Below are 5871 nucleotides of genomic sequence, written 5' to 3'. Positions count from 1 at the left end.
GCTCAAGCAGAGAAGAGGTGCGATCTACCAATGTCCCAGAGGGACACGAGAGGGACTTTGTGAGCACCCATGGAGCCCCATCCTTACATCTGAGATGACCGTCCATCCATGCCTTAACCTCTCGGGTGCTGATCGCAGGTGTTCGTGGTTCCTGGACTGTTTTGGGCAGAGGAGTTTGAGCAGGATTAGTGCTGGTGGGCTCCGTGGCTGCTCTCATCTCTGCTATTGGCACAGCAGATCTCACCCATCAGCTCTGCCCGGACTGCTGCTCGCTGCAAGTTTCAGCTCTCTCAATAAATACAACTGGTAAATCTATTAATTTTACAGCTCTAATTGATGTATCGCTGTAATTACCTTTTATAACAAGGCAATTAAAGCCTATTAAAGATTATTAGCTAATTAAAACTCCTCTATACACACACACCAAGCCCCTTATGTGCACAGATTGTTGGGGGGGGAGCTGGAAACCCATCAGAGGCAGCACCTTCAGGTCAGCGCGAGGCATGGCACGATGCGATGGGTTGGGATGCAGGAGCCCAGATCTGTCGGAGCGAGTCCAGAGGAGGCCATGGAGATGATTTGAGGGCTGGAGGACAGGCTGGAAGAGTTGGGGTTGTTCAGTCTGGAGAAGAGAAGGCTCCGAGGAGACCTTAGAGCAGCTTCCAGTGCTGAAAGGGGCTCCAGGAAAGCTGGGAAGGGGCTCTGGATCTGGAAGTGCAGGGATAGGTTTAGGGGGAATGGTTTTCAGCTGAAAGAGGGGAGATTGAGATGAGATCTTAGGGCAAAATGTTCTCCTGTGAGGGTGGGGAGGCCCTGGCCCAGGGTGCCCAGAGCAGTGGTGGTGCCCCATCCCTGGAGGGGTTCCAGGCCAGGTTGGATGGGGTTTGGAGCCCCTGATCCAGCAGGAGGTGTCCCTGTCCATGGCAGGGGTGGGATTGGATGGGCTTTGAGGTCCCTTCCAACCCAAACCATTCCCTGATTCTATGATAGGGAGATCCAGGTCCCATCCTTGCCTCTACCACTGCGTCTCACTTCATCCTTGGGCACAGCTTTTGCTGCAGAGCTATAACAGAGAGGGGCCGTTGCCTGCGCCCAACCCGGTGAATTTCAGCTTGTTGGGGATCAGATAGGAAAAAACTTGGGGGCTGGGATCTTCTTGTCCTGGTGATGGGATGGTTGGGGATGTAGTGTTAACGGTTCTGTCTTTTTGGCCAGAAGAGAGGGTTGGAAAGGGAAAATCCTCACTTGGAGATGGAGCGTGTCGGTTCCGTGAAAGGAAATAGCTGGAGAAACAGCCTCGAGGTGGGGCCAGGAGTGAGGGAAACGCGATTCTTAGGGAGAGCACTGGGATCTGAGTGGCTCAGTCCTCGATTGCTCAGTGCCTGCAAAGGCAGATCAGAAAAGCTTTGCCCAGCCTGGAAAGTGAACCCCACGGTCCTTGCAAAGAGCCAAAAAGAGCTGAAACGCCATTTGAAAAGCAGCCTACGGGCTTCCCATCTAGGACACGTCCTGGCCTGGTGGCACATCCCTTTCCTGTGTCCCTCCGTGCTGGATCTGGGCACGGAGGGACAGATCCATGGTGTGAGGGTCCCTGGAGCTGCAGCTCCTCTCGCAGCCCCCAACCCCCCGAGCAGCTGCGCTCCCATCGCTGCCCACGCGTGCAACTTTGCATTGCGGCGTTTGGAAGCACCCAGTGTTTCCAGGCTTTTATTTTTGCAGGCCAAAACGTTTTGGAGGCTGAAAAGCATTTGAAATTCCAGGGAAGTGACTGCTTTCTGCCTTCTGAGTCACACTGGGGACGATACAGCCTGTGCTGAGAGCTTCTCCTCGAGCCACCCGGCTCCATCCCTCAGCCCTTGCTCATCCTCCTTGCTCTGCCGCAGCATCGTGCGTGCTGCTCTCGCTCCCCGAGCGCTCCTGGAAGCTGCAGGAACCCAGATCCATGGGCTGAAGCATCAGTCCATGCCCTGGTCTGCACCGCACCGCAGCAGGGCTGGGAGGTGCAGAGCAGAGCCTGTCTTCCCAGCTCTCTTGGGATGCAGCCCAACTCATCTGGTTTAAATTAAACCCCTCCTTGCCTTGCACAAGCGGCAAAGCGCCTCTTTGCCAGTCGTGAGCCAACCAGAAATAGGGAACAGCTCGCAGCCGTGCTGGCGATGGGCTCCTCTGTCTCCCTGCGTGCGTTCCGGGTTGGGATCCTCCTGCCCTGGGCTCAGGCATCACCTCTGCATCCTTGCTTGGGGGTGATGGGGAAGACGGAGTCTGGGCACGGGGGGTGTCTGCGCCCAGGAGGAGGGTGGGGTTCATGGGTGCGGTGTGGGGGGCATCACCGTCCCGTCCTGGAGGAGCTTTGCGTGGAGGAGATAGTGCAGAGGAACCAGAGTCTGCCCCTTCCTGGGGCCTCTTTACTCCCCAATGCCACCAAAGAGGAACCCCGCGTGCTCCCCAGCTTGCAGACCCTCTCCGTGTCCCCAGTGTTGTCCCGCTGCCCCCAGCCCAGGGGAACCCCACAAACTCAGTCCAGCAAACCATGTGCGCGGGTGCTGTGCGGGGCAGGAGCTCCGTGGGGAGCTCGGGACGTGCCGGGTGCTGCCAGGGCTGTGCCAGTGACCCTTAGCTGTGATTTTTAGCTGTTGCCTAAGCTCATTCCTCTTTGCCTTTGCCCCGACCTCGGTTTCCCACATTGAGGCGAGGAAGCTTTAACTCTGCTGTCCTTATCCCGGGGGGCGAACGCTGCCCCTCGGGGGAGCGCCCAGAGGCAAAGGGCACCGAGCGTTTTCCTTCCCAGCCTGGGGTTATATTTTTAAACCAAAACAAAGCTGTGGGGTGGAAGGAGGCTGTTTGCATCCCACAGTGCCCCGCGGTTTGGCAGCCGCTGCGCCCCAGCCCTTGGCCAGACCCCGCCTTCGGCAGCGACGCTGCGCAGCGTGGGTGTCGCGGGGGGCCGGGGGTCCCCAGGCCGGGGTGCCAGGGCCACCCTCACCATCCTCGTCCGTGTCCTGCGTGCACCGCGTGGCCCAGCATCCTCCATGCTCTCCCCACCCATGGGGGTGTGACATGGGGGTCCCCAGAGCTGCGTGTGCGTCCCCCTCCGCGGGGAAATGAATAAGTGCATGGGGAGTGTGGAGGGAGAAAGGCAGATGGGGACGGGTGAGGAGGCAGAAAGAAGGAGGAAAAGAGGAATTCTACAAATGCAAAGGAGTGGGGTGAAAGCCCCCAGGAAGGGAGGCCAACACGGGGTGGGTGGCACCACAGTCACCCCTCGCACACAGCACCCAAGGGTGCCTCTGGCTGTGGTGAGACAGGGCTGGAGAAAGGGGTGCAACGAGCCCGGAGAGACAGCGCTGGAGAAAGGGGTGCAACGAGCCCGGAGAGACAGTGCTGGAGAAAGGGGTGCAATGAGCCCAGAGAGACAGTGCTGGAGAAAGGGGTGCAATGAGCCCGGAGAGACAGTGCTGGAGAAAGGGGTGCAATGAACCCGGACAGACAGGGCTGGAGAAAGGGGTGCAATGAGCCCGGAGAGACAGTGCTGGAGAAAGGGGTGCAATGAACCCGGACAGACAGGGCTGGAGAAAGGGGTGCAATGAGCCCGGAGAGACAGCGCTGGAGAAAGGGGTGCAATGAGCCCAGAGAGACAGTGCTGGAGAAAGGGGTGCAATGAGCCCGGAGAGACAGCGCTGGAGAAAGGGGTGCAACGAGCCCGGAGAGACAGTGCTGGAGAAAGGGGTGCAATGAGCCCAGAGAGACAGCGCTGGAGAAAGGGGTGCAACGAGCCCGGAGAGAGAGGGCTGGAGAAAGGGATGCAACGAGCCCAGAGGAGCTGAGCCCCCCACATCCCCCCCGAACGTCTCCCCACTGCAGCGCCGGGGGGCTGCACCCAGGCTGCTCCATCCATCCATCCATCCATCCATCCATCCATCCATCCACCCACCGCCCCCCAGCTCGGCACTGGAGTGGTTTCCCAGCACTGGGCTGTTGGATCCTCTCCGCGCTCCGCTACTGTTTGGTGGCCGCAGTGACTCATCGGCGCTGGGGATTAATCATTCATAAAGCGAGCGTGCGCGCACATGTGTGTGTTTGCGTGTGTTGCTCTGGTTGCTGCGTGAGTCATTCGCAGCCTGCCTGGGGCTTCACTGCGCTTCAATTAGCCGGGATGCAAATAAAGCTTGATTGCAGAAAGAGCCGGGCTGGCCGTGGCGCTCGGGACGCAGGACTCGCACCGTGCTTTTGGCCTTGCGTCTCGCCAGCCCCAGACTCCTTCGGTCGCTGGCGACGGGTCGTGATTTGGGGTGGGAATTGCTGCCGGTGTCTCCAGCTGAGCCTTTTGCAGCTTTCCTCACTCCAGAGCCCGCTTAGGTGAGCACAAAGGATGGAGAAGGAGTTCCCATGACCACCACCTGCCAAGGTCCTGGCTTAACCCCTCATTTCTAGGGTGCAAAGGAGTTGCTCTTCCATCCCACTTGCCGTTCCTGGTTCTCCCTCTCCCATGGAAGAGGGAACGGGTTTGAAGCACAAGCATGAGGGGACCATCTCCAAGGAGAGGACCAACTCCAAGGAGGGACCAACTCCAAGGAGAGGACCAAATCCAAGGAGGGATCAACCCCAAGGAGGGGACCAACTCCAAGGGGGGGACCAAATCCAAGGAAGGGGCCAACTCCAAGGAGGGAACAACTCCAAGGAGGGAACCAACTCCAAGGAGGGGACCAACCCCAAGGAGGGGACCAACTCCAAGGAGAGGACCAACTCCAAGGAGGGACCAACTCCAAGGAGGGGACCAACCCCAAGGAGGGGACCAACTCCAAGGAGAGGACCAACTCCAAGGAGAGGACCAAATCCAAGGAAGGGACCAACTCCAAGGAGGGGACCAACTCCAAGGAGAGGACAATCCTGCTGTGGTTGCACTGGGGAGTGTGGGGCAGATCTGGAAGTCACGAGCTGCTGACTTCCAGCAGGGAAACGAACCCTGGTCCAGGCTGGCGAGCAGCTGAGAGGACTGAGAATCACCCATGCTGGGAACTGGAGATACTGGAAGGATGGCTGGGAACTGGTGGGACTGGGAATGACTGGCATGGGGAGGTGGGAGAGTGGGAAACAGCTGGGGAAGGGAATTTGGGCAGGGAAAACTGGACTCAGCTGGGGGATACAAGCGAAGCACAGCTGGGATGAGAAATGGGGAGGAAGGATTAAACTGGGCACAGCTGATACTGGGAGAGCTGGGAAATGGGAACAGGCAGACCTGGGAGAGGTGGGTAAAGTTTAAACTGGGGAGAGCTGAGAAATGAGGGCAGAGGGGGCCGGGAGAAGGAGCAAAGCTTTTCCTGGGGAAACTGGGATGTGGTGGGAATGTACCATGGTGCCCTAGGGCTCAATGTCTGTGATGCCACAGGGTTCGAGGGTACCTAAGGCAATGGTGTTTGGGGGGCTTTGTATTTGGCTCCAGAATTTAGGGTGCTCCAGGGTCCTGTGCAGCCTGGGGCTCCTGCACTTGGGGTACACCAGGACCCCCTCATGCGCTGGGGCAGCTGCTCAGGTGCCACCTGCTCAGTCCTGGGGGTCAGTGATGTCCTAGGGGTGCCCACCCTGGGGGTTCTGGGGGTGCTTTGCCCTTGTCGAGCCTCCTCCAAGCTGAAATCCAGCCTCAGCTGGGAGGATCGCGACGGAAAAGAAGAGGCATGGGGTGTCTGCAAGGGGGTCACCCGGAGCTGCGCACCCCAAAGCCGCCCTCCCAAGGCCCCTTTTCCCAGCGATGCTTTTCCAGCTTTTCCCAAGCAAGGACCTTGACTGATGCAAGTGGGTTGTCTCCACCCAGGATTCAGCTAACTCCACCCTCCTCCTCCTCGCAGCTCCTCCTCCACTGAACCCAGCTGGGAT

Source organism: Cuculus canorus, chromosome 28 (assembly GCF_017976375.1).
Source record: "Cuculus canorus isolate bCucCan1 chromosome 28, bCucCan1.pri, whole genome shotgun sequence".
Classification (NCBI taxonomy): Eukaryota; Metazoa; Chordata; class Aves; order Cuculiformes; family Cuculidae; genus Cuculus; species Cuculus canorus.
This window is presented reverse-complemented; position numbering follows the sequence as displayed.